This window comes from Lygodium microphyllum, chromosome 2 (genome assembly GCF_053477565.2).
Source record: "Lygodium microphyllum isolate KBCC chromosome 2, Lygodium_microphyllum_v1.1.10, whole genome shotgun sequence".
Classification (NCBI taxonomy): Eukaryota; Viridiplantae; Streptophyta; class Polypodiopsida; order Schizaeales; family Lygodiaceae; genus Lygodium; species Lygodium microphyllum.
This window is the reverse complement of record NC_141136.1, coordinates 160,154,606-160,172,667: the sequence shown is the minus strand read 5'-3', so window position 1 is coordinate 160,172,667 and position 18,062 is coordinate 160,154,606. Positions and strand designations below refer to the sequence as shown.

General features: G+C 48.4%; 1 protein-coding gene across 8 annotated transcripts in view; it reads right to left on the bottom strand.

Annotated features, from left to right (window-relative positions):
* LOC148040543 (uncharacterized) overlaps positions 1-18,062 on the bottom strand; it is a 99,884-nt gene that overhangs the window by 57,361 nt on the left and 24,461 nt on the right. The window lies entirely within an intron of this gene.

Genomic DNA, 18,062 nt, shown 5'->3' with positions numbered 1-18,062 from the left:
CCTCAAAACATTGCGGAGGAGATTCTCGCCAAGATGAGAGGGGGATCCACAAGAGGAGGAGGAAGTGGCTTATCGGCAACAACTCCTATGCCTACTAACGAGGAAGCATCCAATGTGCGCGTATCTTCAACCAATGCGGGAGAGGCCTCTACCATTGGTGGTGGGGGCTCCACATCCGCATCCGGCTCCAATAAAAGACAAAGAGTGGAGGCTCATGCGGTACCGGAGAGACAATCATCTCTCTCTCAAGCTCCCGGTCATACGACTTGCGGACATTGAAATTGCACGCACAGTGATTGAGTGCAATCTTGCATTCAATGTCCTAAAGCAAGAGCAATGGAAAAAGATGGTAAAAGCCATTGCCAATGTGGGTCCATGTGAAGGATGGACCGGTGTCACATACAACGACATGAGGACAAGAAAGATTGATGAAGAGAAGGAGAGGATTGATAGAGCCCTTGATCCTATTCGGGTCGCATGGATAAAATATGGTTGCTCCATTCTCACCGACGGATGGAGTGATCGTAAGAAACGGGGCATGATCAACATACTCGTCTCATGTCCACTCAGCACTTACTTTTTGCAGGCCGTAGATACCGGCAAGAGGGAGAGAAAAACGACAGGCGCATTCATCTACCGCCACATTCGACAAGCTATCATTGAGGTATACATTGCAATTTTCGTTTTAAATTTGTTTCACTTTCTTTCATTATGATAATATCATGATTCATAATTGAAATTTATTATTTGATTTATACATAACTTGTAATTTGTAAATTGTGGTTGTGGGTGGGCCCCTCAAATGCAGTGCAAGTTGTTACCAACATTGCATTGAATTGTCGGCGCATAGGCCGTTTGCTTGAGAGCGAGTTCCCTATGATTGTGTGGACTCCATATGCAAGTCATTGTTTGGGCTTGCTCATGGAGGACATTGGGAAGCTCAAGTGGGTGAAGAGGGTGGTCCGCAAAGCTACATCAATTGTCACATTCTTCACGGTAAAGGTAAAGGTGCTTGCGATGTATTGTGAGCATAGCACCCTGGAGTTGAAGAAGCCTTCTTCAACTCGCTTTGCTTACATGTGGTTATTGCTGGAGCGCCTTTATGAGGTGCGGTCCGACTTGTGCTAGACAGTGGTGTCCACTCTATGGAATGAGTGGGATAAGCATGAGATAGAGGAGACCAAAGCCATGCAGAGCTTGTGCCTTAATGAGTAGTTTTGGCAAAAAGTCCGTACCGTCATCATTGTCGTGACTCCCTTTTATAGGGTGTTACGTATGAGTGATTGTGAGGGGTCCACCATGGGCCTTCTCATTCAATTCTTTAGAGCGGCATTGGCAAAGACACGTGCTTGTACAGTGATCACAAAGACACAACGTGCACATGTTTTAGAGATAGCAAAGAGGAGATGGGCGTGGAAGCCCATCCATGGTTTTGCAGCATTGGTACATCCAGCCTACAAGTCACCGGCGGTCATGGATGATAGAGAGTTTTGTTCAAACCAGCTTGCTTATTTGACTCGTGTGGTCCCTGTTGATGACTACAATGCAGTGCTAGAGGAGCTAAGATGCTATGCAGATCAGGGAGGGCATGTGGCTTTTGCTTCTCCCACTTGTTGGAGGAGAGAGTCACTTGTGAAGCCTTTATTTTGGTGGCAAAACTTTGGATACACATTGGAGACCCTTCAGCCCTTAGCCATGAGGGTCCTTGCCCAGGATTGCTCTTCAAGTGCATGTGAGAGAAACTAGAGTGCCTATTCTCTCATTCACACAAAGATTCGCAATCGGCTTAGCATACGACAGTTAGAGTGGCTAGTCTATTGCCGCACTCACTTACACATTATGAGAGCTATGATGAGCATGGGTAGTCTGAAGCAGGTAAAGTTTAAACACTTAGCCATAACATTTAAAATTTGTTGTTTTAACTTTTAAACTTTGAACTTTGAAGTTTAAACTTTATACTTTACAGTTTAGACTTTAGCATTTACAATGAACAATCTTACATGCATCACTGCATTGTGTAGGTGAATGTTGATACATTCAAGTTGACAGGCGACACTCTTCCGAGTGTGCATAAGAAGGTGGACGAGGAAAAGAAGGCATAACTAGAGAAAGATTGAGGCAAGTTTACAATACATCCGTTTGTAGAAGTGAGTGTTGTTGTCAAGAAAGTAATTGGACAATTTCAGCTCCCTACCAACGCACCGCTCCCCTCGCCCCCGTGCCCCGTCGAACTGCCCTCCCCCTCTGACAGTACAGCAATGTGTTTGGTAGATTCTCAATAGGGAAGCGCAATGGAAACCTCTGGTCAGATGCCGGTGCATTCTGCAAGTGCCCCCCAGTCAAAGACCTTGCACGTTGTCCTCTCTCAAGAATAGCTCTTGGCCGTCTGCACCACTAAGCTGGAGCTTAAAGAAACAACGATTTTCGGTCAGGTAGTAGGACACACTCCAGCCAAGGCCCAGCTTCGAGATTGGCTCCACTCCATGCTACGCATCGGCACAGCACAGATCGTGGAGGCAATCCTCATGAACCGTGGAATCTTCATGGTTCGTCTCACCTCCGCGGACGCAGCTCGGGAGTTAGTGGAGAGCTCGCTCTGTGCCTTCACAAAGGGGGTCATTCACATTGTACCCTGGTACAATGGCTTCACAGTGAAGTCATTTGAGCTCCACAACATTTTTCTCAGACACCCAGTCACTTTACTTTTTCCCGGACTGGCAATAGAGTAAGGCAAATTAGTGGAGAACTTTGGTCGGCTCTTCGGCACAGTCCTCCCTGCCTCCTTCGCACATGCTATGACAGCTGCAGGAGTCCCCAAGGTATGAGTGGCTGTGAAAAACACAGAGTATACCCAAGTTCCTGGAGATAGAGACTGGAGATCACTCCTTTAGGCAGCAGGTCACGATGACCGGGCAACCACTGTAGTGCCTGCGCTGCCATGACTTTGGGCATCAGGCAGCAGACTGTATGCGCTTCGGAGCCAAGGCGGCTCCATCGACAGGCCCATATGTGGATGTTGACGGCTTCACACGGGTCCAAAAACGACACAGAGAGAGAGACGATAACGGGGGCCGCAGCCAACTCCACAAACACAGCCTCGACAACAGGGAGCACGAGGACGAGCAACGCCCCCTCTGCAGAGCACTCCGCAACCCCCCTTGCCCGCCCCACCCGGCAAGGCAGCAGCCCCCCACGTCCACCACCCGCGCCACAGACTACCTCATCTGAGAGCCCACACCCCCCACTCCCATGCCCCCCCACTGACCCGAGCTCATGGCCCCCCCTTCCAGAGCCACCAAACCCCCCCACCCGCCATGTACCTCCGACCATCCCACCATCCCTCGATCTTCTTCCCCCCCACTGTTGGGTATCTCACACGCCTTACTTACGCCTACGCTCATATGGGAGTGTGCGGGTGATCACTAGGACACTAGGGCACTTTTTACTCTCGGTAGGAGAGGTTTTTTCCCCCAGATTATGTGTACTATTTTGTATGTGCTTGTGGTGCACACTTACGGGCACTTACTGTGTTCGGGTGTGAACAGCCCCTTATAACTCTAAGGTATAAGGGTTATCATTTGTACTTTCAGCTTACACTCTATTCAGTACTATTGCATTGGGTGTCGTGCTCAACTCTGTCTCTCACTCTCACACTGTCTACTGCACTTCAGCTGCACCTCGATCCTCTCCCATCTGACATTTGGTATCAGAGCTCAGCTCAGAGCAGTCTTCAGTCTGCAGTCTGCAGCCCCCGCCAGTTCTGCCCCAGCCGCCTGTTCCTGCCCAGTCCTGCCTGCGCCTGTCACTCCGTCAGCGCGCAGCACCAGACGACTCCTCTGCCCAGCGTGCAGCTCCAACAATCAGAGCGCCACCTGTACCTGCGTGCTGCCACCTCTGCCCAGCGCGCCTCCTGTACCTGCGTGCTGCCACCCCTGCCCAGCGAGTCCTCTGCCCTGTGTCTGCCCAGAGTGCCCCTTCGCCTGTCAGTCTGCCTGCGCAGCCTCCCTGCGCTGAGCTAGCCTGTGCCGTCAGCTCCAGCTGCCAGCGCGCCACCTGTCTCCACCAGCCAGTCCTGGGTGCCGTCTCCTCTGCCCAGCGCGCGCCCAGTCCTGCCTGCGCGTGTCACTGGACCTGCACGCCTGTACCTGTGCGTCAGTCCGACTGTACCCAGCAGTCATTACCTCGGGAATTGTGCCCGTCGTCAACACGCAGAGGTAACATTCTGCACTTTTCTTTTACACAGGAGTTCGTGCAACAGGTTCAGGTTCAGCATTGGGAAACGTGCTGAACAGCAGGTTCAGTTTTCAGCATTGGGAAACGTGCTGTGTCTGTCTGTGACACATTGAATGCACATTCTGGGGCTTTTGTAACAGACATTTGTGACAGAAATTTTGGGCAGACAATTTTGGGGCTTTCGATGTTTTAGTGCTGCTGAGCACTAATTGCACCTTGGGAAGCGTGCATCAGTGACAGTTTTTTGAAAGAGTACCCTTTGCACATTAATTGCAGACTTGTGTTTGCTGCAATTTCTGGAAATTTGCAGATTTCCAGCCCGTACTGCATTGACATTGCTCTATTGCCTTTTGGGAAATAATGGCAAATCAGGGAGGAGATGTATTCACCTATGTGTCCAAGGAAGACCGATTGGATGGGAACAATTATTCCCTTTGGTCTTTCATGATGAAGAATGTATTAGTGGCCAAAAATTTGTGGGATTATGTCAGTGGAGAGGAAGCACGACCGGGAGTTGTGGCTCCCGCTACTCCTCCTCCAGGAGGACGTGCAAGAGGGCAACCTCAGCCCCCTCCACCTCACCCCGCTCAGCCACTTCCCCCAAGAACTGCAGCTCAGAAAACTTGGGATACACGGGATGCACAGGCTATGTCGCTGATTGCATTGGCAGTTCAGCGTTCTATCATTCCTCATATTCGTTCAGCAGCTTCTTCACAAGAAGCTTGGTTGATATTGGAGCAGATGTTTGCGGGAAAGAATGAGACTCGCATCTCTTTCTTGAAGAAAGAGCTAGAGACTCTAAAGATGAATGAGGGTGATTCTATGCAGGATCATCTCAACAAAATTCAGGACTTGCGGGAGCAACTCATGAATGTGGATGAGTACTACTCAGATGCGCAGCTGATTTCTACAACATTGAATTCACTGCCTCCCTCTTACTTGGCTTTTCATACTGCCTTGAACCTCACTATGAGGATTTCGAAAGAGCCCATCACTTTCATTCAGCTTGTCAGTTTGCTTCTAGAGGAGGAACAAACTAGACGGAACAGTGGTGTGGATGGTATAGCCTCTGAGCAGGCTTTTATGTCAAGGCAGAAGGGTAAAAACAGCCAAGGGAAAAATTCTTCGCAGAGTTCTGGTAGTAGTAACACTTCACAGACAAGTCAGAAACAGGGGGGCACGCAAGCCAAGAAAGGAAAATGCCATTACTGCAAGAAGCCTGGCCACTACATCACTGAGTGCAGGAAGCGCATCGCCAAAGAGAAGAAGAAGGAGTCAGGGATGTCTGTTTCTGCAGCTCCTTCCACTGCTAGTGAGTCCGCGTCCTTTGTTGCAGACAGGGACTATTGTTTTTACACTTGCAGTTATGATGTCTCTTGGGCTGATAGAGCATTTAGCTCTACAGAAGATGCTGACACTTGGTTCTTTGACAGTGGTGCTTCACGGCATATCACATCTCGTAGAGATTTGTTTGCTTCTCTTGGTGCACCTCCCGTTGGGAAGTCTGTTCAGTGTGCTAATAATGCATCATACCCTGTTCGTGGTATTGGGGAGATTCAGCTTACAGCCATTGATGGCTCTATTCTCCGCCTACAGGATGCTTTGTATGTGCCTGGCATTAAGAAGAATCTGCTTTCCATTTCTTCTATGGCACGTTGTGGTTTGCAGGTCACCTTTGATGATGACCGTTGCATGGTCCGTGACAAGGAACACATGACATTGGTCTTGACAGGTTCTCTGTGTCATGGGTTATATGAGTTGGATGCTCTTTCGGTAGATCAGTCTGCATATTTGACATCCACTCTTACTCCTGCTATGTTAGAGGCAGAGTTATGGCATGCTCGTTTGGGGCATGTAAACTATGGCAGCTTGATGCTATTACAGCGTACTCAGATGTTGGATGGATTACCTCTCTTGGAGAGACCTCCTGAGCATTTATGCGAGGGTTGCATTTTGGGGAAAATGCATCGTTTCTCTTTTCCCCGTGATGTTGCTTTTAGAGCAACAGCCAGATTGCAGCTTGTGCATTCGGATGTTTGTGGGCCCATGCAGACACAGTCATTGGGTGGTTGTTACTATTTTGTAACATTTATTGATGACTTTACACGTTTGTGCTGGGTCTACTGCTTGAAAAAGAAGTCAGAAGTGTATGATGCATTTTTGGCTTTCAGTGCACTTGTGGAAACTCAGTCTGGTTGCAAGATTAAGACTCTCCGTTCGGACCGAGGGGGGGAATACATGTCCTCTATGCTGAATTCTTATTTGCAGCAGAAGGGCATTATCCATCAGTACACTACTGCATATACTCCACAGCAGAATGGGGTAGCAGAGAGGAAAAATCGGTCACTCATGGAGATGGCCAGATGTATGCTGAAGGCAAAGAGTTTGCCTCATAGTTTTTGGATGGAAGCCGTCATGTGCGCTTGCCACATTTTGAACAGATGCCCTACCAAGGCCTTGAAAACCGTCACACCTTTTGAGGCTTGGCACAGCCGCAAACCTTCTGTTGGCCACTTCCGTACTTTTGGGTGTCTTGCATATGCCCATATTCCACAGGTACTTCGAAAGAAGTTGGACAACAAGGCTGTAAAATGCATCTTTATGGGATATAGCAGCGAAAGCAAAGGCTACAGACTCTATGATCCCGTGACCAAGAAGGTTTTTGTCAGCAGGGATGTTGTATTTGATGAAAAATCAGAATTATCCTTGGCTGGTTTTGATACATATCAGGCTGCCCGTGATGTCTTTGAAGGGCTGCTGCCCATCACATTTGGTGATTCAGCTGGTACTTCAGCAAATGAACCTAATGTTCAGCCAGCTGCTCCTATGGAACATGCAGTAAATCAGCACATTGCTGAAACTGAAATTCAGCAGGAACTTGTACACAGTCAGGAAGCAAGACAGGTGCCTAGATGGTACACGCTGACTATGAGAGATAGTCATTTGGAAACACCCTTGGCTGGCCGTACTCGAAGGCAAACTCGACTGCATGATTCAGCACATTCCATGGAGTTTGTTATGGCAGCATGTACTCATGATAATGAGGAGCCTGAATGTTTTGAGGATGCACGACATAGTGTGCATTGGATGGCAGCCATGCAAGCTGAATTGGATTCTATTCATAAGAATCATACTTGGGATTTGGTGTCTTTGCCAGTTGGCAAGCGTGCCATTGGTACGAAATGGGTCTACAAATTGAAAAGGAATGCAGATGGATCCATAGATAATTATGTACAAGGCACGGCTGGTAGCTAAAGGCTACGCACAGAAAAAGGGCATTGACTATGAGGAGACCTTTGCTCCTACCTCCCGTATGACGACCATTCGGTCTATGATTGCCTTGGCTGCACATTTTGGTTGGAAAGTGCATCAGCTAGATATAAAGACTGCATTCTTACATGGGGAACTTCAGGAAGAAGTGTATGTACAGCAGCCCATTGGTTTTGCAGTTGAAGGCTCAGAAAATTTAGTATGCAAGCTGAAAAAAGCTCTATATGGTTTGAAACAAGCTCCACGAGCTTGGTACGCAAAGATAGATGCCTTCTTGCTTAGTCAGGGGTTTGTAAACAGCCCATCTGAGTCTACCCTTTATGTACATAAAGAGGGGGGATCCATGCTGATTTTGTGTCTATATGTAGACGACCTTTTGCTCACTGGAACACGTGCTGATCAGATTTCAGCATTCAAAAATAATTTACAGCAAACTTTTGACATGTCTGACTTGGGTATTTTGCACTATTACTTGGGCATCCAGTTTGTACATGATGCTAGAGGCATTGGATTATGTCAGTCAAGGTACATTGGGCAACTTCTTGAGAAGTTTGGCTTACAGGATTGCAAGCCAGTTTGTACACCCATGGAACCTGGGCTCAAACTGTCATTACATGATGACAGTGATTTGTTTGATATCCATACTTATGCTCCAGCAGTGGGATGTCTCATCTATCTATGCCACACTCGGCCAGACATACAGTTTGCCGTTTCAATTTTGAGCAGGTACATGCATCAGCCTCGTATGTCGCATTGGCAAGCTGTGAAGCGTGTGTTTCGTTACTTGCAGGGTACTAGAGCTCTTGGATTGCTTTATGCCAAGGGGGGACCACTGCAGTTACATGCTTACAGTGACTCTGATTGGGCTGGTGATTTTGATACTCGTCACTCCACTAGTGGCAATTGTTTCTTTCTTGGCTCGTCATGCATTTCTTGGCTTAGCAAGAAACAATCCGCTGTTGCCACGTCGTCATGTGAAGCTGAGTACAAGGCAGCCTTCACTACTGCAGTTGAGTGCGTATGGCTTAGACGCTTACTTGCTGATTTGGATGTATCTGTTACGGAGCCTACTCCTTTATATACTGACAGTCAGAGTGCCATTGCAGTGGCACGGAACCCTGTGTTTCATGCTCGCACGAAACACATAGAGATTCACTACCACTTTGTCAGAGAGAGGCTACATGCAGGTGATATCAGCCTTGTCTACTGTCCTACCACCAGCAATGTGGCAGACATCTTCACCAAAGCTCTTCCACGAGACAAATTTGAAGCATTTCGCGATGCTTTGAATTTGACGCCCTTTGGTGGCGGATGATCCTTGTACACTTGATCACTCTTCACTCCAGGGGGGTTTGTTGGGTATCTCACACGCCTTACTTACGCCTACGCTCATATGGGAGTGTGCGGGTGATCACTAGGACACTGGGGCACTTTTAACTCTCGGTAGGAGAGGTTTTTTCCCCCAGATTATGTGTACTATTTTGTATGTGCTTGTGATGCACACTTACGGGCACTTACTGTGTTCGGGTGTGAACAGCCCCTTATAACTCTAAGGTATAAGGGTTATCATTTGTACTTTCAGCTTACACTCTATTCAGTACTATTGCATTGGGTGTCGTGCTCAACTCTGTCTCTCACTCTCACACTGTCTACTGCACTTCAGCTGCACCTCGATCCTCTCCCATCTGACACCCACCACCTCCCTGTCGAGCACACCCCCCCCCCCGATCCGCCCCTGGTTCACGTGATCCCCCCCAAAACCACCCCCCTCCTCCCACAAGAGGTCATGAGCCACACATGCCTACATCCTCCTCGCATCAGCAGTTCTCCTCCTCCCACACAACCACCAGCTCATCTGCCCCTACCGCCCGTCACACTTTCCCAAGACAGACACAGCTGTTGCCACAAGAGTTCTTCCGCAATGGCCCATGGTCCTACCTGAGAGTTGTGGAGCGCGAAGAGTTCTCACTACCTCTGGAGGTGGGGATCTTCATGGTTCGCAAGTCAAGGAGGGGCAAGGTCCATCTACTAGCACCACCGAATGGACCAAACTACGGCTTCTTCTTTCAAACCTCCCAATCAAGGGTTTGGACGACGACAAAGATAGAGGAGGAGTTGAAGAGTCAGGTGGAGGACCACACCTCCCAGTGGATGGGAGATGAAGGACTAGCACTGTTCGCGCAGCACTGGCCTAGCTGCATGATGGACATTAACTGGTGGGCTGGTGCTAAGGTCCCGCACTTGAGCATGATCTTTCGAGCCCCTCCACAGTGGAAAGCTCCGCAGCCCCTGGCACAGGAGGCCCGTTTCTACCAATGTACAGAGTCACAACTCTCACCATGGCTATTAGATGCATTGATAGTACCACCTAGAGCATCTACCACCCCTATGGTCCATCTGAGGGCCACCATGGGGGATTGAAGTTCACCATCCAGACCTTGGCAAAGCGCACTTACATGCCTCATAGTTTCTTCTCCTCATCAGCAACTTCCACACCGAATAGATGCCTATTCAGTTAGTCACAGGTTTCCAAATGAGCTTACACCTTGCATCATGGAATGTAAACAATCTCCACTACAATGGGACACGTGGTTCTAGAAAGTTGATTGTTCGGCAGGAGCTGCATCCTACCCTTGCCGGATGGATCGACATCCTACTTCTACAGGGGCACAAGCTCACATCCACCCAAGCCTAGCGGGTGAAAAGGTACTCCCGGGCAGCTCCCGCACTTACTGGGAGCATGCCATAGATACCCATGGCAGGAGTGGAGGCATATGCACCTCTATCGGCTCGAGTCTCACCGCCTGTGTACGAGACCACGAGACGATAGTGGCAGGAAGGGTTTTATGGATCAAACTCGACATTGGGGACTATTGCCTGGGAGTCCTCAATGTCTATGCCCCTACAGAGGTTAGGACACGCAGCAAGTTCTGGGTGGAGATCGCGAAGGGACTCCCAGAGGTGGACTCCTGGATCGTTGGAGGAGACTTCAACAACCTGGAGGTGTTGGAGGACCAACAGGGCAGAGGCAAAAACTACAGGACGTGGCCGGGGAGGAGCAAGAGGCATGGGAGGTATTTCTACTCGCAGTAGGTGCACGCGATGCCTAGAGACACCCTGCCTTCCACAGGAGGGAGAGGTCGCCAGACTTCTCTTGGGGATACAAGCCGCTAGGTGGAGTCCTGCTGGAGCAGTTGGACAGATTTTATATGGGAGAGTGGGGAGGCTCTCGTGGAGGCCAGATCGCGCAGTTGGCGGGCACCACGTTGTCCGATCATTGCCCGGTTCTCCTGACACTAGACCCCCCAGCATCTACCCTAGACACACAATCCTATCGAATCCCTAACTCGATCTATAGGAGGGAGGAGGTGACGAGACAGATAGAGTAGCTTTGGACTAGGAAATGGGGCAGGAGAGACTGGATCCCAGAGAAGGTTGCAGAGGCCCTAGCCGAATCGAGCAGAATCTGTCAAGAGGCAGCCATACAAGCCAGGCAACAGAGCTGGGAAGAGGAGAGAGCACTCTGGCAGGACCTTGCAGCCATGCAGAGATTACTATAGGAGGCACCAGGGGATCCCACTCTCCACGCACAAGAGGTGTGAGCGCGAGCAGCCATTGCGGGCCTAGAGGACAAGCGCTCAAAGTTCTCTTTCCGCACCTCAGCAGCTTTCTAAGCAAGGAAGGGGGATACGATGTGTAGGGAGTTTTTCCAAGTGCACCAGCCTCGCACCTCAGGAGAGTAGTTACGCAGACTCCGAGATTAGTATGGAAGGACTTGCTCTAGCCCAGACGACGTGATGGAGATTGCAACTGACTACTATAGTCGCCTTTTCCAGTAGGAGACAACCTCAGCTAGAGGATAGTGATGTAGGCAGCAGGTCCGGGATCACATCCCTCCCTTGTCCAGAGGAGATGGGATGCTCTCTCCTAGCCCCCTCACAAAGAAGGAACTAGAAGAGGCTTTCCATACACAAGATGGGCAAAAATGCCCGGGAGAGGATGGCCTCTCCAAGGCCTTCTTTACTACCTACTGGGAAGTGGTGAAGGACCCCCTACTGATGGCCTTCCAGGAGATTTTCACTTCAGGACAAATGCGAGGAAGCCTTTTGGCAGGCCTTATCAGTCTTCTCCCCAAAGGGGGAGATTGATTGGAGCTTTCCCAATGGAGACCGATCATCTTATTGTCAGTGGCCTATAAGGCACGGCAAAGATGATTGATAGGCGACTATGCCGCGTGCTGCCAGACATCATCCATGACACACAAACAGGCTTTGTCCACGATAGGAGTATCCTGGACAATGTATTTACCTCCTTTGAGGCGACAGAGTGGGCTTAGCACAGTGGGCAAAGACGAGCGGTACTTCTCTTGGATTTCGAGAAAGCTTATGACAGGGTGGTATGGGATTTCCTAGAGGGCACCATGGCGAGGTTGGCTTTCCCACAGGCTTGGATTCGCGGAGTCTCCGCACTTTACAGATCAGCCACCAGCAGTGTTCTCATAGCTGGTAGGCGTGGGGAGGAGTTTTGGCTAGAGAGATTAGTCCGGCAGGGCTGCCCCCTGGCCCCGTACCTGTTCCTACTCTTTGCAAAGGCAATGTCTCACTTCCTCAAGTACCGTGTGAGCGGTTTACACGGCCTCCAACTTCCAATGAGAGAGGAGACCGAGTTGCTAGACTCAAAGTATGCAGACAATACAGCACTCTACATAGAGGACAATGAGTTAATGTTGAAGAGAGTGAGACTGGCTCTTGAGGTGTTCTGTTCAGCAGCGGGAGCGAAAATCAACTGGCGAAAGCCGGTTGGTTTCCTCACAGACCCGGACTCTAGCACAGAGTGGGATGTCCACCTTGGATTTAGATGGGTGAGCAGAGGGCAGACCGTCCAATACCTAGGATTCCAGGAGAGAATCGACATCACTCCCGCCCAACAATTTCTTCCAGTCCTTGATTCTATTCGGAGGAAGCTGACCTACTGGAGCACGGCTCGTCTCTCACTAGCCGGCCGAGCCCTGCTGGTTAACCAGGTCCTAGCGACGGCCTGGTACATCGCTTCGTGTTGGTGCTTCTCCTCGTCTTGCGTAGTGCAGCTTCACCGCGCCTAGTGCGGAACTTCTTTTAGTCTGGGTCTAACAGCTCCAAGAATTCATGAGCCAAGGTGGCGTGGGCGACCATCATACGGCATCGGTCAGAGGGAGGGCTCGGAATCATAGACCCAGAGTTTCAAAGTATGGCCCTCTTGGGCAAGCTAGTTGTACGCGGCCTCACACCGAGGGCAGACCTGGAAGGTCCTACTGCAAGAGGGTCTTCAAGATTATAGACCGAGGCTTGGCGGTGAGTGGAGGCCGTCCCTGAGATGAATCTTCACGTCATCCCAGATCACCACCCCCAGATTACTTTTCCTACGTAGCTTACTCCACGTGTGGTAGGGCCTCCATAAGGCCCTAATCCAGAGCCCCCCCAGGCTACCAAGAGGAGATAGACCATCAGCTAGTGATCTGGAACCCCAGGTCAAAGAACGGGAAGGGACACAGATTGGCAAGCGCCCCCACATCAAGTGGGCTGGTTGGGAGGCCGGCCCGGCTTGTACCATCAAGACATGGCGGGAGGTGTACAAGATGGCGGACGAGGAGGTGCTGCAGCGAGTATCAAGCTGCCAGAGAGAAGTGGAGTTGAGGCAAAGGGAGATAGACGGAGCAATACCTCTGGAGTGGCTTGTTCCCTCGATACAAGTGCCGATAGAGCCCGAGGAGCTATGGGCCGCTAGGTTCTCACCAGCAGGCATCCCCTTACAGGTGGCAGGTAGAGTGAGCGGCGCCCCGCAGGGGACTTTCTTCATTGTTCAGGAGGGGGGCGTCTTGTCCTTGACAAAGGGTAGCACGATGAGGAGTTAGTTGCCCTTTCGTGGAGGAGGATTCGGATGGTGGGCCTTCAGGGGAAGACATGGCGGCTAGACCCCTATGTTTTCTAGAAGCTCAGGGAGTGGCGCCTTTGGATTTGGGAGAGCAGATCACTTGATGAGTTGGAGTAGGATCCAGAAGAGTGGCTATAGCCGGCCACAGCAGTCACCAAGAAGCCATTGAGGTTCTTGGAATACACATAGTTGTCAGGTATGAAAAGTACAGTATGGTACGGTACGATAAAATACGGTACTAAATGGTATCTTAAGATTTTATAAGGTACGATACGATATTAGTACGAAAAACAATTTTAACTTCATTATTTTGAACTATAGATAATAGAACAAATGTTTAAAGTCTAAATAGCAATGCTATTGGAGTATATAAGATGAATACTTGAGTGTAACGTGCCAAAACCTATATGGCATATGCCGCATGTGCAACATGCGCTACAACTTACAAGTACATACATAGGAGTGGATACATCATACATGAATGATCATACAAATAAGAGACACGTATGCTTGAGAGAGAGAAGGTTGAGAGAGAGGGAGAGGCGAGAGAGAGAGAGAGAGAGAAAGAGAGAGATGAAATGGCATGAGATTCTTTATTAATGTCTACAAGAGGCCAAAATGACCTATGAGACCAACAGTTACCAAACAAACCACCAAAGGTTTTGGTAAAAGATTTATGAATTTTGTTATGGTTTTGTTTAGCATTGCTAAGGCTAAAGTAGCTATTGATGGTACATTCACTAATTCATGTACTCTCAAAAGGTACATTAGGCCAAGCTATCCTCTGGCCTAGTTTTATTAGCAATGTGTACTAATGCTTTGGGTTGGGTGGTGCAAAATGAGTTGTGAACAAAGGTAAAATCAATAGGATTAAGGTACTTGATGATCCTCAAATGATGCTGAATTTATTTATTGATGACACTAACATATTGTGAAAAATGATGGAACATCAATTAGAAACATTTGGAACTGCTTGAATACCTTATGTATGGCCTTTGTCTCTAGGATAAAATCATAACAAAACATGTATGAGGAGTCTAATCAAGCTTCCACCCCCTTTCTTGGTTGGTTGATCGAGGCTACAAAATCACCACCACCACCACAACAACAACAATCAACAACCCAAACCACCAACAACAACAACAACCACGCCCAAAAAAAAAAACCCCAAAAAAAATGCTTGTTTTTTTGTACGAATTCGTACGGTACGGTACGGTGCGGTACGAACCAGTTCGTACTATGTACAAGTGCAACTAAGGGAATATACTGCCAGGATTGGTAGACACATACTAATGCAAGAGGACATGGATTGGGCGCCATCACATAGCAGGCACTGGGCAGAGCACAGCATCACGGAGCCGTTCCAACGGACCTTCTGGCGCCGCCTATGGGATAGCTGGAGGCCGAGGAGGGTATCGTACTTCTTATGGCTGGTGGCACATGGAGGCTTGGCAGTGGGAAGTTGGCTTGTCCAGATGCAGCAGGAGGGAGGTTGTAAGCGTTGTACACAGCAGTCTCTGGAAACCCCAAAGCACTGTCTTTGGTCATGTGAGGAGGCACAACTCGTGTGGAGAGGAGCATGCCGCATCCTTCGCCGTATAGCACCCAGCCTTGGATATATCTCATGGGGAGCTTTCTCTTGGCAGGCCGTCACCTCTGTATGAGGCCGGGATGCAGGACACGATATTCATCATCGAGGCAAGGTCATGCGCGGTGGTCGGCTTGGAGGCTCTACCCATCCGTCAAGTACTAGAGCCAACAGCAGATCGCTCTGAGGTATGAGAGATTATAAGGAGTCTTACTGGATGGCATATCTAGAAGGCACAGTGTCAGGAGTCTTTTGACGGAGAGAGACTTTCAGCACAGGCGACCTTAGCAGAGCTTTGGACCTCCATCATCCACTCTCTGCGCAGCCGTTGAGATCACGTGCAGGGCGAGTCCAAGGCTCGTCACGTACTCCGTAGTCATTTCATGCATACCTGGGGTGGCCAGGACCTGTTTTTCATGATGCAGGCAGGTAGCCCCAGATGGCGATACACCCCCTCCATGGCCTCTTGCCCCCATCCCCCCCAGACCACCTTGAGAGGCTTGTATTCATGATGTATTTGTGACTTTGCATCAGCTCTAGCTAGTCTATTGAGCATGAGCTCTCCGTTGTAATCAGTTTTTTTTTAGTAATATAATCAGCCACATTTTATCGGAAAAAAAGAAGAAGTGAGTGTTGAATGCAAGGAGTGGTCAAGACCATGAGAAAGAGAGTCAAAATGAAAGAGAAGGGAGCAAGACAGAGAGACAAAGTGCTAGAGAGAGAAAGAGAGACCATAGATAGAGTAATTCACTCAGTTAAGTGTCAGCACAAAAAGTGCATAGAGCAGTGGGAAGTGCAAGAGGGTGGGGATGGAGAAGGAGGAAAGAGGAAAGAGGAAAGACAAGGTTAGCAAGACACGAAGATAACGCTAGCTCTACATCACACCAAGAAACTTATATTATTGAAAAGGAAAGATACAATCGTTGCCAAAGCAAGTCTCTAGCAAAACCTTTGCAAATATAATGCTACTCAATCTCACAAAGGAAAGATACAATCATTGCCAAAGCAAGTCTCTAGCAAAACCTTTGCAAATATAATGCCACTCAATCTCACATATGGACACTCCAAGTGACTCTATGGAAATATTACGTACATATCATGATCCTATAAAGCCTATAGGTAGGTGGCTGAGTATTGTGGCCAGAGTAACTGCCTCTACTAAAGCTTAAGTAACACATTTTTCCAAAGGTACAAAAGTGGTTGTTTGCAACTGTTAAGACCAAAGTAACCACTTTCAGCAAAGTTGCAGAAGTGGCCATCTCCAAAAAGATATTCTCAGGACGAAGATGGAGCTGAAAAAGTGTCACACAAGGGGTGCCCTTTGGGAGGTGCATATACTTTGAGGGCATAGGGAGCAATGGTTGATGACAACAAGCTATGGTGGATATCACCTAGCTTGCCGCAATAGGTGCACCCAATGGTAAGCATCGGGACTTGCATATACTTTGAGGGCATAGGGAGCAATGGTTGATGACAACAAGCTATGGTGGATATCACCTAGCTTGCCGCAATAGGTGCACCCAATGGTAAGCATTGCAAACGGGGGGGGGGGGGGGGGGGGGGGGTGCGGCTGGTGATGGAGGCACAAGATAGAGTTCTCCTCCTAAATGTTGTAGTGGAATGGAGTGTAGGAACTTGAAATGTCAGTGGTCTTGGCATTCCCTACAAGGCCCTATGCTCTTTATGAAGAATGAGGACCTATGGCTCAAGTGCACCTCTACTCTCCTGCTATGTAAAGAAACAGCAGAGTTTGCAATGGAGACAAAGTATGTATGATAAACACTAGCAATGAATGAACTCAGAAACTTGAAGTATGAATAGAGTACTAAAATGAATAAGATAGTCATGATGCAATGAACTCGTGCCTCTGTGTCTCTAGGACGGCGGGCAGAGGACAGCCTAGTAGTTGATGACAATGGGTGGCTCAAGATGACTGCAGTGTCCTGGATAATGAAGGGCAGCGATGGAAAGAGCCAAACATAATCCTCTAAGCCGCAAAAGGAATGAGATAAGCAGTAGCAGAGGCAGTGAAACACAGTTCTCTTGGCAGAGATGCTGACAATCATTCTGCGCACCAAAAGGCTAGGTCTGCTGGCTGGAACACAGCCTCACAAACAGCAGAAGAGCTGGATGATAATGACGTTAGCTGACAATCCTCTGATATGGCAAAACGCAGGCTTCACTGCTTTGAATCTGACAGCAACAACAAGGCAGCAGCTGTCAATGATCCTCCAGGGCAGCACCACCTGACAGCATATAGGGTATTTTGCACATTTGCCCTATAAAATAGAATAATGCTTTCTTTATAAATAGATCTTTTTAGGGCTATTTTTGTGGAGTAAAATTAGGCCAAATACATGATATTTTTGTGTTCATGTTGGCCTTTAATTTTGGTGGCTCAGCAACCCTCTCCCAACCATTGACAAGCCATCTTGCAAGCTTTATCTTTACACCATGCAAGACACCCACGAACCCACGGAGACGACTCACCTGTCTTCATCACTGTCAGATCTAAGCCATCATCACTCACCACAAGAGGCATCCACCTAGACACTTTAGCTCAGATGACCAGGAGCAATGGAGGCAACACTCCATGACAAACCTACTTTACACTATAGTGACATCATCATAGTAGCACTTCTAGGAGTAGACTTAGATTTACTTGTCATACTTGGTTTAAACTCCGTAGGACACTTCATCTAACATGATGCTTTTTGTTTGGTTTTTGTACAACACTCCATGACAAACCTACTTTACACTATAGTGACATCATCATAGTAGCACTCTAGGAGTAGACTTAGATTTACTTGTCATACTTGGTTTAATCTCCGTAGGACACTTCATCTAACATGATGCTTTTTGTTTGATTTTTGTACAATGTGGTGTTTATTAAAGCATAGTGATTAAGATTATTTTATTTAGTTATTGCATTCATTTTGTACTTCACGATGAGACATCATTTGACATGCACTACACATTTACATCTCATAGGTCACTTTGGCCTTTTGTATACCTTAACATAACTTTATTTCTTTCTTTCTAGGTTTCATTGCAAAGGGAG